At 37.7% G+C, this 16,710-nt stretch overlaps 1 pseudogene; it reads right to left on the minus strand.

The window, feature by feature from the left end:
• Positions 1–3,115: 3,115 nt before the first annotated feature.
• Positions 3,116–16,710, minus strand: part of LOC100685633 — a 41,603-nt pseudogene continuing 28,008 nt past the window's right edge.

The following is a 16,710-nucleotide window of genomic DNA, read 5'->3' on the forward strand; positions in this document are numbered from 1 at the left end:
ATATCAGAAAGGGAGACAGAACATGAAAGACTCCTAACTCTGGGAAACGAACTAGGGGTGGTGGAAGGGAAGGAGGGCTGGGGGGTGGGGGTGACTGGTGACGGGCACTGAGGGGGGCACTTGACGGTTTGAGCACTGGGTGTTATTCTGTATGTTGGTAAATTGAACACCAATAAAAAATAAATTTATTTTAAAAAAAAAGAAATAAATTTTGCATTCTATAGGTATGAGCCCTTTCCTCTCCAGCCCTGCCACTGACCATCTTCTTGAAGACTTAGCATGAAGATGCTATGTTTCAGGAGAGTTGCAAGGCTGAAGTGGCTTGAGAGTGTTTTCTTTTGGACTGACTTTTGCAATGGAATTATTTTTTGTGAGGGTTACACAGAAATTTATATCTCAATAATAATTATGAATAATTACAATTTTTCTTTTTTGTGCTCCAATAAACACAGCTGCAATGAATATTCTTATCATCATATCTGTGTCTGCCCCATTAGTTATTGCTCTAATGATAACAGAGGTGGTGGCTCTTTCTAAAAAGTAGAAATTGACCTAATATTTCTATATTTCTATTTTTATAAACCCTAGGACAAGATGGTGAGTGTGAAACATTCTCTTATGCCAGAAAGAGGTATACCTGTGACTACCGAGGTTGGACTGTTTGTAAGGTGTGATCTTCAGGTCCCCTGCCACGTCTGACCACAGCCCAAATCACTCAAACATCCCAAATATAATGAGAAACAAAAGTAGAGAGGAGACAAATGTAGGGAAACCTAGAACTGGATTTCATTACCAAGCCACTACCACCATGAATTTTGGCTACTACAGAAAGTACCTTTATTGCTTTATACCATATCTAGCTCTAATACAAAAATCCAGAAAAATGATATAGATAAAATGCTACTGCAGAGAGCAATGCACTTGAGGGCCATAAGAGTAACTGAAATTTAACAGATTAAATTATACCTTTCTTCCTCAAATTGTGGGTTTTAAAGAATATGGAATCGCAAGAGAAAATGTGTATGTAACCTGGGCGACAATGATATGCAACCAATACTTGTCTAGTTCTTTTGATACTCATCCTACAAGCTCACACTTTTAATTTCACTGGCTCTGAGCATCACCGAAACCCATAAAAACTGAGAGAGCATGTTGCTACACCCCAGCTGGGAGTACCTATTGAATATGTATACTGGTGTGGGGAAGGAACTCAAACTGGAATTAATTGAGCACCCAGTGTGTTGGTGCTTCACATTTGCTGACCATTATTCTTATGACCACCATAAAAATTAATATTATTATCATCACCCAGATAAATATACCAACATCATGATAGGCATGCATTTGCTGAATTTATATTAAATTTGACCTGCGGTCCCAAACACAACACAGATATGCAATTGTAGATGCTGACTCATGGGGCCTTTCTAAGGTGGTCATAAAGAAAAAAAAGCTGTGAGCACAGTAATGACCCATTGAAATAGAGATCAGTGTGGCCAGAGTTCAGAGAAGGGTTGCATTCCACCACAGAAAATGATGAGAAAGCCCAGAGTCCCTAGAAATCTCACAGATGCTGTCTGCAGGCTAGTTTAGGGCCAAATTATGGCTCTCAATCCACCTGATGAAAGGTAACCCTAGTAATTTTTCAAGGTCCATACAAGTAGTGACCTCCAAGTCATAGCTCCGTTGCTCTGAATTGCAAAAGAAAATAATTGCACCACACCCATAGCATCTTTGCAGCAAAATTGAAAAGAATGTTACCCCCTCTGCTTCCCAAATCCCTCAGAAAATAGTAAGGACCAAAGGAACATGGCCTTACACAGAACAGCAAAATAGCTCAATAGTGTGATTTTTGTACTCAGGTTGATTAAAGACATCACCTTGCCTCAACAAGCTTCAAGAACTGCCCAGATGGATCCTTTTTTCTCATGACTCATAAATTACACAGTTCGCTGAACCTGTACTTCACAGAAACATATCATGGTGTCGGCCTTGTAAATGCCAATGCCAAGGCACCAGCACCTTTCATTATATGCTGTGATTATGGATTAAATGATTTCATAAACATATTGGTTGTTTCACATTTGGTATGAGGCTTACAGCCTCTACAATCTGTCATCACTGTTAATGAGATATCGACCTCCTTGTAATCCAAGCAAAAAAAGTTCCCCTTTGAATGTCAGCCAAGAAGAAAACCCTCCAGAACTTCTACAAACTCCTTTTAAATACCATATGTAGAATGGCCTCAGGAAAAAGGACAGCGGCATGACCAGATGACAAGGGATGCATCTGTGCAACATGGAATATAGGCACTAGTGATGTCTGTGATCCTTCCTTTCCCCAAGGCAACAAGGACCAGTTTAAACAGGTGAAGCCTTTAAAGTAGGTTTCTCCATTGTTTCACTGAAGAATCCTTAGTAGCAAAAAAAAAAAAAAAAAAAAAGACTCCTTAGTAGTAGAAAATCTGTTAACCCATGAATCCTGGAGATAGGGCAGCTAGAACCTACCATAATTTCAAAATTTCCTAGAATTCTTGTGTGATATCTTTTAAATTTTATTATACACCTTGTATCCTACTCCACAAAATGTCCAAACTTAATTTAGTATGTAAGTGAACTATTCCAGAAAGTGGAAACATGTTTATCATGGACATGGAGTAGACTGTGGTCTTTGCTCACACAAGAGCCCCAGGGATCACAAACCCTACCTTCAGAGCTTCAGTTCTAAATGGACTAGTTTCATTTAATATCCAAAATGGAGAAATTTCTAAGAATGGACATAGTTTGCAGTTACAAAATTCTAAACGTTTTCTTTCATAGGTAAATTAAGACATTCCTCTATACTCTTTCCAGATTTCATTTTCAAATGTTGCCTTTGTATTACTGTTAGTAGATCATGGGGTAAAGATCTACATAACTGGAGTTTTATATTCATCTATTTTTTAGCAATGAAACTCTAGGTTTGGTGGGACATCATGAAGCAAGCCCAGAAAGCAGATCACATGCACCTTCAGGTGTAGAACAATGCTTGGACTTGGGAATTTAGGGTCTTTAAAGGTCTTTGTGCCAAAGGATCTGCAGTATATCCTCCAGTCATATAAATCTATGGTAGTGCTTCAAACTCCAAACTTGTCTTCCTCATACTGCATGAACACAGCTGGCAGGGTCAGCTCCTAATTCAGGGCCACCTTCTCAGCCTCCTTTTGTCCATAAATTTCCTGAAGGATCTTGTGCTGTTCTAGAGAGGTCCACTGCAGATACTGAACCCCCAGCCAGCTGCATTTGTTGTCCTGGATGCCTCTGTCAATCTTGCCTGTCACACTAGGGTCCCTAAAGAGATCAAGGTAATCATCTTGATCTGAGAGAACTTCCCCATCTCCAGCAGGATCTTCTTGGCATTGGCATGCTTTTCTTCCTGCCTATGCTTGCCATATACATGGCAGCAGCCACAGGAAGATAGAACGAATAGAAAGTTATCTTATACTTGACAATAGATTTGTACCTCTTTTCAGTGAATCTGCCAAGATTCACATTGCCCTGGGGGCCTGTGATGAGGCCCAGGATCTGTTCGATCTCAATCTGATAGGAACTCTGTAGGCAGGCAGCCTGGGTGGCTCAGGGGTTTAGCACCGCCTTCAGCCCAGGCTGTGATCCTGGAGACCCAGGATGGAGTCCCATGTTGGGCACCTTGCACGGAGCCTGCTTTTCCCTCTGCCTGTGTCTCTGCCTCTCTCTGTCTCTGTGTCTCTCATGAATAAATAAATTAAAAAAAAAAAAAAAAAAGAAAAGGATCTCTGTAGGCAAAACTCAATCAAGTTCAGGTAATAGGCCTGCTCCCAGCAGTAGAGACTCAGCAGGCATAGATAAATGCTTCCAGAAGCAAAACATTATTGATAGCATCCAAACCTATGCCTGGGTTCTGATACCAGCAAATCTGTCCCCAACGGGTGAGGGATGAATCCATGTCATGTGACACAAGGAAGAACGCTTAGAGCAGTTCCACCAGCACACAGTCAGGGCCTGCTGGAGACTGTCAGCAATCCTGCTTCCCTGGCTTCACCAGCTCCTGAAAAGCTATCAGCACTGTCAAACCCCACAGCTACTTGCCTCCAATATATTGTACTCCAAGACCTCCTTAAGTCAGGCAATTCCATTTCCTGTCTTCAGGCAGCCAAGGCCATCCTTGGTCAGCACCTTGACAATCTAGAAGAGCTGGATGAAATCCTGCTTCTCTTGAGCATGAGGGTCCAATTTCTGGGCTGCTTCCATTCTGAGGGAGGAGTAAAGTGCTCTGCTCTTGGTCTAAATTCAACTGATCACTTAAGATTTAAAAACTTTCTTCTGATTGAATTACCATTATAATTATTGCAAACTGATATCAAAACAGAAATATATTATTACAATACTGAAAAATAGTTGTTAAACATAAATAAAATTTTCATGAAAAACACATCTCTTAATGAAGAAATTTTTTAAAATATGTCCTATATTTGTACATAAATATTATAAACATGAAAACAGCAAGATACAGCGTTAATTTATTAACTAATTTTCATTTTTTATAGGTAAGAGCATTGAGAAACTTTGTTTACGTAGCTATATCTATAGAGATTCTCATAGCAATGTATTTAATTCTTTGAATCTTTGTTATACCAAAAATCACATGGTGATCCACCATTAAAACTAATTTTAATGATCTATATGCTGACAATTTTAGCATTCCTTCAATTTTGCTGAAAGCAAAGAATAGGAAACTATTTTTTTTTGTAAAACATTTTATTACACAGTCATTCTGTTATTCACTTTTTCAGTTTCTAGGATGTATACGTAAAGGATTTTATCAGGACCTGTCAAGTAACTGTTAATGATATCTTGTTACTCCTGATACTCTCATTTATAGTCACCTTGTTTAACATAGTATACTCAAAAAGGATTGGGGAAATACAATATATCTAATTTTAACTAAACTGTGTTAAGGCAATATTTTGTGAGGAGATTCTTTTACTTTATAACTAAGTGTGTAGCAGCAAGTAAACTATTTCCACATAACCTGATAATAACGCCACTCCTAACATCAAACCAATCATCAAATCAGAGTTTCTTTCTATCAAGATAATCTAATTTCATTTTTCAATTCAAATAGACATATTAATATAGAACCCTATGACTCTCATCTCAATTTGGAAAGCAACAAAAGTCCAGAGTATTTTGATCCTATTTTCTTCAATGATCAATTTTAAAAGCTTTAAGTTGAACATCCCAGATTTATTAATATTGACTAATTTAATGGCATCATCCAATGGTACATGCAAATTGGGACTTAACTTTTTAGAAATGAAATCTTATATGTGAGGAAAATTGCATTTCCAAGTGCAAGGAGGACTTAAACCACAGATATGAAGAATAAAGCTGATGTTTGCCCAGGCAATGAAACAGCCATTGAACAAAGAAATGTACACACTCTTCCCAACAGAAACCCAAACCAACTCAGTTACAGGACTGGGTGTAAACCAATCTATATAAACAGAAGAGTACAACTCAAATCACACTAAGTAAAGAAACTGTGGCTCTATTAAAAAAAAAAAGTGGTATAGAGAAATTTCTCTAACCCTTGATTGGCAGTGTAAAACTCTGACTATTTTACCAGAAAATGACTGTCTTTCATCCTTTCCCCTATTTTCATGGATCCTTGGCTTCAAGAGTTCTATCTGGAAGGAAGGGAAGGGAAGGGAAGGGAAGGGAAGGGAAGGGAAGGGAATGATCCACAGCTGGTGAGGAGGATGAGACAGCAGAGGGTTCAAACTCTGCAGACTAAAAAGATTGTGGAAAGAGTGCAACATTTGAGGAGATAGGCTCCCTGGAGGCTGTGAGTAAGCTAGTTAAAAGTGGATGAAAGGAGGGAAAGCTGAAGCCCACCTCTTTTCCCACTCTCCATTCCAGGTTGCTTTGTATGTCACTGATGGGCGCTTAAGAAAGGTTTTCTTCCTCTACTGAACTTGCTGTCCTGCCCATCAGATATTCATAGCTTTGTAAATAGATTTGGGTTTAGATTCCGCCTACAAGATAAATGTGATTTCAAAAAAGAAGAAAAATCCCAATGAGATTTGAAGTTTTCACTTTTCTAGAAGGAAAGTGGGAGAGTGGCCCACCATCCATGGGAACTACCTGAGGCCCAACAAGAGGGCCAGTCATTGGTAATGCAATGACTGGACAGGGCCAGTCAGATTTGGGGATGAGGTAAGAAGCTGAAAGAAGCAAATATGTACCTGTTAAATATCCTAAAATATGCAACTTCCACTCTGCACAATGGGGAATCCTTCACGTCTCATCCATAACCAACTTCCTGAATCTTAGAGTCAGACAGGCCCTCAGGGTTGTTTGTCTTTAGGAAAGTGCACTGTGATTATCTTCATGAACCAAATGAAGCTTGGAGACTTTCCAGAGTCCTATAGTTAGGAAGTGAGTGCAGAGATTAGAATTCAAGTCACTGTCTCTCAGCTCAAAGAGATAAGAACAAAGACTACAGAGTAGGCATGCATCATTTTGCATAATATGGAGAATTACATCATTTGAAGTCTATTACTCTATTAAAGAACAAAAATTCAACTGAGAAATTTGAAGATCTAATTGACTTTATTAGACAATTCATAAACTGGACAGCATCTCATCTGGCAAGTAGAGAGATGCTCCAAGGAGCTGCACAAGTGTAAGGTTTTTATAGGAAGGAAGGTGGGGCTAGAGTTATTAGAAAAAGAAAAGAAAGGATTGTTCCAGTCAAGGTCACCTCCCATTAGGGATGAGGGCAGAGGGTCATATCATACAGATTATGTCACCTTCCTTTGGAGGATAGACAGCCCATGTGACAGATTACCTCACTAGTGTTAATCAGAAAATTCCTGACTGACTCATTAAGACTACATTTCTGGGAGAGGTTGAAACTGCACTCAGGCTAGGTATTAGGGGCCCTGGTTTGGGGACATGGCCTAGCATAAGTGACTCCATCTCAGGTCTGTGGTTTTCTTTCTGACAATTCCTTCAGCAATTTTTTTCCTTGCATCTTCCCTTTCTTTCTCACTTTTTTCTATGGAAGGAATATAATCATGCTGTGGATTTTCTATTATATAAGAATTAAACATTTTTATTCTTATTATCATACTTTGCATAGCTGAACATAATATTCAAGATTCAAGAGATCATCTATTCAATACACAAAGAAACTGATCACCACATTATCATTAATCATTATCACCAATCTTGTTTGGTAGAATTCTAAGATGACTCTGAAGTGACATTTGCTCTGATATAAGTTCTGCCTTTTGTGAGTATGTAGAACCTGTGGATATGATGAGAAATTGCTCGCATGATCAGGTTATGTTATATGGCACAGTTATCTTTAAGAAAGGGACATGGTCCAGATGGGCATCTCTTAATTACATGAGTTCTTTAAAAGCAGAGAGTTTTCTCTGGCTGATGGCAGAAGAAGTCAGTGATTCAAACATCTGGAGGATTCAACATGCCACTGTTGGCTTGAAGATGAACAAGACTATGTGAAAAGAACCTATAAGAAACCTCTAGTTGCTGAGAATGAGCTCCAGCCAATAGCCAGCAAGAAAACAAGATCTCAGTCCTATAAACACAAAGAACTGGATTCTACCAATGGCTTAAATAAAACTTGGAGACTGATTCTTTCCTGAGAGCTTCCAGGTAAGAATGTACCTCTGAGTCTCCAAGGAGAGAATCCAACCTTGACTTACTAGACTTCTGACCTACAGACCTGTGAGCCGATAAGTAGGTATTGCCTTTAACCTTCTAGGTGTGTGTCAATTTGTTATGCAAACAGACAACCAAGGCCCCAGTCTTGAATTTAAAATAAGTATATTCACACAAAGAGAATAAGATCAAGGAAAAAAAAATTCAAGAAACTTAGTTTCTCCTGGTAATTCAATTCAAATAGTAGTTAATAATCACCCTTTCTGATTTTTGCAGTTACAAATATTGAACTTTTGAGGGAAGAGAAAAAAGCTCTTAAAAGGAATAGCAAATGTCTCTAGAGCCAAAGAAGACAAAAGAACAGATTTTTTCCGTATCTCCTGTTTGCATTTGAAACATAGAGATTACTAGGAGTAATCACAGTTCTCATTTTTATATCCAAAATCCATATACCATTTTCTTTAAAGGTGCTATTATCAAAAGAGAAAGCTAAACATGTAAAAACCAGGGGAACAAAAGATGCCAGATGTAAATCTATAGTTTTAGCAGCTAGGTAGTAACAGGTAGAAGGGTGAATATCTCCTGAAAAATATTTTTAACTGTCTTTACTGGGATAGTAAATTCAACTAACTGTAAAAACGTGCCTCTTACAGGAATGGCTTTGTGAAATTATTCTCTAGGAAATGTGAAACTTTATACTTTCATTCCATCAGAAAAGAATTTAAAACCACTCATCCATTACCAGCTTACAGATAATGAGAAATGAAGATTCTATATTAATGATAACAAATACACTGCTAAGGTCAAAGTACTTTCACAGTAGTAGGGCAAAAAAAAGGAGCCCTGTAGCTCCCCTGATCCTAAAACATCCTAACAATAGGGAGGTTGCTGACTCACAAGGCAGGCTACCCTAGTTGTGCCTACCTAAGAGGCAGGGGAAGAGGAAATTTATCAGTGAGACTGAAGAATACTCCAAAACCTTCACTCCAATCTTCATAGATCTTAACCTCTTCTGCTAGAACCATCTTTCCACATTTGAATATGATGTGAGTAAATCTGGAACCTTCTCATAAAAAGGTTTGACAGTAGACCGAACACACAGAAGTAGGGGAAGAATGGAGTCACCAGGGCGCTTGGGTGACTCAGCAGTTCAGCAGACATAAGCCTTCAGCTCAGGGGATGATCCCAGTCCAGGGATCAAATCCCACATCGGGCTCCCTGCGAGGAGCCTGCTTCTCCCTCTGCCTATGTCTCTGCCTCTCTTTGTCTCTCATGAAAAAGATAAATTCAATCTTTAAAAAAAAAAAAGAATGGAATCACCAATAGTCCACAGCAATAGAGTCAGGATGAACTCAGAAGCCTGTATGTTAGGGTTGGTATACAGTTTGCATGCACATCAATGTGTTGTGTGATCCAACTTGACCATTTAGTCCTGGCTTGCCTGAGAATTTCCTGGTTTTAGCACTGAATTTCCATATCTCATGAAACCCCTCAATCCTGCATGAACCCTGTTCCTGTGTATATCAGCTTGCAACTACGCATTATGAGTAAGAATAGTAGGAAATGTAAGACAGAAAAATTTAATTAGATTAGGTACCTATTTAACACAGATTTTAATAATGTGGCATTACTAACCTTAGCTTCAAGGGAATGTAAAAGCCTATTATTCCTCAATGGATACTCATTTAAACTGCCTTTTGAGAAGTGCTTATTGGCAGAGTTTTGGCATAAGGTCTGATTTCTTAAAAGAAAACAAAAAGAGTCTTAAGCTGACCTATATTGTCCTGACAAGTCCTTAAGATAACAATCATTCTTTTCATTAATTGTGCCGGGATAACATACACACATGTTAATTTGTGTTTGTTTTAGCTGCTGCAAGACACCTGAAACATCCAGAATGGTGGGGACAAGCAAGCTGAAATAGTACAAAGGCAGTTGCCAAAAATGAATTACTGACATGAACTACATTGGGCTGGAGGAGAGTGTGGGATGAAAGGGTGAGCCCATAACTTCTGTCAATGTCCTGTCTACATGTAGGAAGGAAGAGCAGATGGAAGAAGGGAATGGAAGAAGGAATGGAAGAAAGGAAGAATGGATAAAGGTCTTGCCTCATCTTTACCCTCACCCCAGACAAAAGAGGAGTCACATGTCCACTGCCTACAGCTACTAACTTTAGCTTCTAGAATTGGCCAATGATGTTTTCTTCTCATCATCAAAATCACTAATAAACTTACCAATGGTATCACTGCAAATTATGACTATTTTAAGGGAAATGTGTCCCATTTAAATGAGTCACATTAATGCAAATACGATATAGAAAGGTCAAGATATAATAAGAAGGAGCTCATTATTAACCTCATTTGAAGTTTAGGCCCATTTGAATATTACTTTCTCTCCCAGTCTCCTGAAAGACATGATAATTAAAAGTAAAATGATATCAAACTGCATCAAAAAAACTAAATAACTACCTTCCAGTAAAAATACATTTATAATGTATTTTGTGCATATTTCCAGTAAATATATATATTTTTTGAAACAAAGAGTATGCTTATTTGCTACAATGTTGGGCTCTGACACAGTGAGAAGTGAAACAGGAAGCTCCATGACCTTGTAAATAAAGGATGCAGCGGACTGATGGTCTCTCTCCAGAGGAAAATGCAAAAGCATTGTAAAAGTGTCTTTTCTATATTAAGTATTAGGAAGGAAAGGGACTGTGGGCACCTCAGATCAGGAGAAAGAAATAAAAATGGGAAGGACTGCCACAGTGTAAAATCTTGCTAAAACTGCCCCTAACCACCATGCACTCTTGGCACATAAGACTAAGGGGACTTTTCCTGGCATGCTCCACCCAGAACCCCTGGATATTCCCACTGGTTAGGCATTCCCCTCCAAAACGTCTGCATCCCTCACTCTTAACAGTACATCTTGGGGTCTCTCTCCACAGAACTTCCCTTGAGCTACCAGAGCTGCATTGCCACAATATAAGTAAAGAAATCCAGAAGTTCCCAGGAGTTTATATCCTCCCTATAAGGCCCATGTCCAATGACCAACAGGTAGATGGGTATAAAAAGTCTAGCTCCTTTTTTGAGAATAAACACATTCTGTTGTGTCGTTTATATCTCAGAACCCTCCTCAGAATTAAGCTAAGGCAGGATATCCTCTGAAATCACACTTTTGCTTGGCTTCCCATACTCTCTCCTCCTTCTGCCCAGAGAAGTTCCTTCATAAATCATCTGTTTGTGAATCCTTATCTTGAGGTCTGTTTCTGGAGACCCAAGACCCCATTCCAATGTTTCTTTTTGTAGAAAGGAATCTAAAATTAAATGTTATAAGCCTACGTAAGCCTCAGTGGCATTTCCAACGGAAAGACAAGCTGAGTGAATTTTGAGTGCAAAATTTGGGGCCTGAGAAGAGAATCCAGATATAGCCAATGAGCCTGCTACTCTACTCCATGTAGAGTTAAGGTTCTGTATCATTCATAACTATTAAGGGGAAAAATCTCTACCAATCCAGATCAGAAAGTGACAAAAGAACCAATTCTCTACAAAGGGGAACATAAGGTCCAAAGTTAGGCTGCCTTCCAAAAGTTCAGAGAAGGAAGGTACTAGGCTTTCTCTTTCTTCAATAACATTGAAAACATCAAATGTCACTATCCTCTTTTACCCCCTGGTCCTGTCCAAAGATGGCAAGATTCAATGGGAAAAGCATGGGTTGGGCTGGAATCAAAACCCATGTCGCGCAACTAATATTCGATAAAGGAGGAAAGACTATCCAGTTGGAAGAAAGACAGTCTCTTCAATAAATGGTGCTGGGAAAATTGGACATCCACATGCAGAAGAATGAAACTAGACCACTCTCTTTCACCATACACAAAGATAAACTCAAAATGGATGAAAGATCTAAATGTGAGACAAGATTCCATCAAAATCCTAGAGAAGAACACAGGCAACACCCTTTTTGTACTCGGCCACAGTAACTTCCTGCAAGATACATCCACGAAGGCAAAAGAAACAAAAGCAAAAATGAACTATTGGGACTTCATCAAGATAAGAAGCTTCTGCACAGCAAAGGATACAGTCAACAAAACTCAAAGACAACCTACAGAATGGGAGAAGATATTTGCAAATGACATATCAGATAAAGGGCTAGTTTCCAAGATCTATAAAGAACTTATTAAACTCAACACCAAAGAAACAAACAATCCAATCATGAAATGGGCAAAAGACATGAACAGAAATCTCACAGAGGAAGACATAGACATGGCCAACATGCATATGAGAAAATGCTCTGCATCACTTGCCATCAGGGAAATACAAATCAAAACTACAATGAGATACCACCTCACACCAGTGAGAATGGGGAAAATTAACAAGGCAGGAAACAACAAATGTTGGAGAGGATGCGGAGAAAAGGGAACCCTCTTACACTGTTGGTGGGAATGTGAACTGGTGCAGCCACTCTGGAAAACTGTGTGGAGGTTCCTCAAACAGTTAAAAATATACCTGCCCTGCGACCCAGCAATTGCACTGTTGGGGATTTACCCCAAAGATACAGATGCAATGAAATGCCGGGACACCTGCACCCCGATGTTTATAGCAGCAATGGCCACGATAGCCAAACTGTGGAAGGAGCCTCCGTGTCCAACGAAAGATGAATGGATAAAGAAGATGTGGTTTATGTATACAATGGAATATTACTCAGCTATTAGAAATGACAAATACCCACCATTTGCTTCAACGTGGATGGAACTGGAGGGTATTATGCTGAGTGAAGTAAGTCAATCGGAGAAGGACAAACATTATATGTTCTCATTCATTTGGGGAATATAAATAATAGTGAAAGGGAATATAAGGGAAGGGAGAAGAAATGTGTGGGAAATATCAGAAAGGGAGACAGAACGTAAAGACTGCTAACTCTGGGAAACGAACTAGGGGTGGTAGAAGGGGAGGAGGGCGGGGGGTGGGAGTGAATGGGTGACGGGCACTGGGTGTTAGTCTGTATGTTAGTAAATTGAACACCAATAAAAAATAAATTTAAAAAAAAAAAACCCATGTCGCATACAGCAATGAAAATTCGAATTTCAAATTGAATACATAATACTATCACATTACACCCAACAAAATGAAATATGTAGGTATAAATCTAACAAAATATGTATTACCTATGCAGAAAAGTTATGAAACTCTAACCAAAGAAATGAAAGATCTAAATAAATGGAGAGAGATTCATATTCACACTTTGGAAGATTCCACTCATGTTATTGGTATTGGAAAAGAAAAGAAAAAAAAATATATATATATGTAGCTATAGATCTTAGGGAAAGAATAAAAAGTATAGAAATAGATCTACATCATCATCCTCATCATACTGTGAGGAGGAATGAATAAGTGAAGCACAGGGAATTTTTAGGGCAGTGGAACTATTCTGTATGACACTGTAATGGTGGACACATGACTCTGTATTCATCGAAAATCCACTGAACTTTACAACACAGAGTGAAGTTTAATGTATGTAAATTTTAAAAATTATTTGGGAGGTCAAGAGAATCCTATAATGGAAAGCAGAATGTAGTAAAAGTAACCTAACTGTATTTACAAATTTAAGAAATAACTTCACTAAAGGGATTTGGGAGGGCAAGGGAGGACGTTGATCTAAGTGTCTTTGGAAATGAGTAGAGTATGTAAAACTAAAGGCAAAAAAAAAAAAATTGTACTTCAGCACTGTACTCTGGTTAATAGTTTCCCACGAGAATAATGAGTTAACAATTCTGATACTGCATACATATATACTGGAATTGAACAATTAAGTAAATGGATGGCAGATGGTGGAAGTTAGTTTTCTCACTGTTGGAGTGGGAAGTTACAGATAAGATTACAAAGGAGGCTGGAATGATCCATGTAGTTATAGAGTACAGTTGAAGACATCAGTATAAAGTTATTTTAGCCTAATATATATACGGATTGTTACATACAGAAATATGTATGGGTATGTATATAGATGGGTTAATATATACACATACATCTTCTTGCTCTGTCAGCTTAGAAGACATAGCAATGACATCCCAATAGCAACTAGCACACCCAGCACCCAGATCTTGGTCTCTACTATCATTCTCCCATAAAACAAACCAGGGCTCCTTGGAGAAGGGGCTGATTCAAGGACTGGGGTAGGAAATATACAAGATGAGCCTGGAGTATCTTGTAGTGTCAGGAAGTGAGACAACACTTAAACAAACTCACAATGATGGGAATGTGTGAAAAGGACACAAGAGCCAACTGAAAGAGCTCTTAATAGCTCAAGCAGGAACAATTTGAGAAACAAAATTAAGTTGTATTAGATTATAACCCAAAGTATGAAATAGCTGTCCTTTGAAAAAAATGATTTTATTATCCTTTGAAAACATAGGAGAATACTTTCCCAGATAAATAAAAGCTGAAGAAGTTCATCACCACCAGACTTACCTTTAATGGTAAAAGGAATCCTACAAATTGAAATGAAAAAAATAGTAAATACCAAAACAAAAACATATGAAAAGTGAAGCTCACAGGTAAAGAGAAATATACAGCTAAATAAAAAAGACTGTAACACTGAAATGGTGGTCCATAAAGTACTTTCAATTCTGGTATAGAGTCTAAAAGACAAAAATATTCAAAACTATAAATCGAAAACTATGTAATGGATGTACAATATATAAAGATCTAATTTGTGACATCAATAACATAAGGTGGGTTAAGGAGATGTAAAAGACAAATCGAAAAAAGAAAAAAGAAAAAAAGAAAAGAAAAATTATTGTATACAATTGGAGTTAAATTGTTATTAGCTTAAAATTGATTGTTATAAGATGTTTTACATAAGCTCCATGGTAATCACAAAGAAAATACTTAAAGAAAATACAGAAAAGGAAATGAGAAAGAAATCAAAGCATATCAATGTCAAAAAAAAAAAAATAGTGAGACGTAAAAAAAGGCAGCAGAGGAAAAAAAAAAGGAAAAAAATAACTACAAGAAAGACAGAAATCAATTAACCAAATGACAGTAATAAGTCCTGCCTTAACAGTAATTACTTTAAATGTAAATGGATTGGGGAGCCTCGGTGTCTCAGTGTTGAGCATCTGCTTTGGTTCAGGTCTTGATGGTGGAGCCTTGGGATTGAATCACACCCATCAGGCTCCCCGTGGGGACCCTGCTTCTCCCTCTATGTCTCCGCCTCTCTCTGTGTCTCTCATGAATAAATAAATAAAATCTTTTTTTTTAAATGTGAATGGATTAAAGTACCCAATCAAAAGAAATAGAAGTAAACAAACAAATAAGATAAAACTATATGCCATCTTCAAGAGACTCACATTAGATGTAAAGACACACAGGCTGAAATGAAAAGATGGAAAAAGGTTTCTTGTGCAAATGGAACCAGAAGAGAGCAGAGGCCATACTTACATCAGACTAAATAGACTTTAAGTCAAAAAAGTCACAAGAGACAAAGGACATTATACAGTGATAAAAGGATCAAGGGACTAGGAAAACAGCAATTATAAATATGAATGCACATAAATCATAGGTCACAAATACATGAAGGAAACCAGTATTTTCTTCAGTAGGAAATTTTAGCATCCCACCTTCAATAATGGATAGAACAACCATTAGAGAAGATCGGTAAGGAAATAAATGACTTGAACAATACTAATTGGATCTACAGGTATAAAGAGAACACAATATGCACCAGCAGCACCACATTCCTCTCAAGTGCACATGGAATAGTCTCCAGAGAGATCACATGTTGGGCCAAAAAACAAGTCTTAACAAATGTAGGATTGAAATCGTACCAAGTATCTTTCCAACCACAATGGAATGAAACAAGAAATGAATAGCAGTAGGAAAACTGGAAATTTCACAAATACATGGAGGTTAAACAACACATTCTTGAAAAACAAATGGGTTAAGGAAGAAATCACAAAGGAAATTGGAAAATATCCAAGACAAAAAAAAAAAAAAGCACAACATACCAACACTAATAGAATACAACAAAAGCAGTTCTAAGAGAGAAATGTATAGCAGTAAATGCCTATATTAAAATTTTTCTCAGACTCTTTTTAAAAATTGAAGATGGCATACTTCTAAACTCATTTTATGAGGCCAGCATTACCCTGATAACCAAAGCCAAACAAAGATACAGGGGGGGAAATATACTACTACCCATATCCCTGATGAATATTGGTGCATAAGTCCTCAACAAAATCCTAGCAAACTAAAATTAACAGCACTTTAAAGGATCACACACCATGACCAACTGGAATTTATCTCTGGGATTCAGGTACGGTTCAACATATACAAAACAATGAGTGTAATACACCACATTAATAAATGAAGGGCAAAAATCACAAGATCATCACAATTATGCAGAAAAAGCATTTGACAAAATTCAACACTTTTTTATGATAAAAACACCCAACAACCTAGGAAAAGAAGAAAATTACCCCAACATAATAAATGCTACATATGAAAATCCCACAGCTAACACTACATGCAATGTTGAAAAACTAAAAAATTTTCCTCTAAGATCAGGAACAAAGTAAGGGTGCTGACCCTTGCCACTTTCATTCAACATAATACTAGAAATCCTAGATATATCAGCTAGGTAAGAAAAAGAAATAACATCTATCCATATTGGAAAGAAATCAAGTAAAATTATCTCTTTCCTAGATTGTATACACTATAACACAGATATGAGCCTTGAGGTCATTAGGCTAAGTGAAATAAGCTAATCACAAAAAGACAAATATGATATGATTCCACTTATATGAAGTATCTAGAATAGTCAAATTCTGAGAGAGCAGAATAGTGGTTGTTAGAGGCTACAGAGAGAGAAATGGGGAGTTGTTGCTTAATAGTATAAAGATTCAGTCATGCTAGATGGAAAATTTCTACAGATTTGGTGTACAACAATATGCATATAGTTAACTATACTGTACTGCACACATAAAAATTGTTAAGAGAGTAAATGTATG

This window comes from Canis lupus, chromosome 23 (genome assembly GCF_011100685.1).
Source record: "Canis lupus familiaris isolate Mischka breed German Shepherd chromosome 23, alternate assembly UU_Cfam_GSD_1.0, whole genome shotgun sequence".
In the NCBI taxonomy this organism is placed as follows: domain Eukaryota; kingdom Metazoa; phylum Chordata; class Mammalia; order Carnivora; family Canidae; genus Canis; species Canis lupus.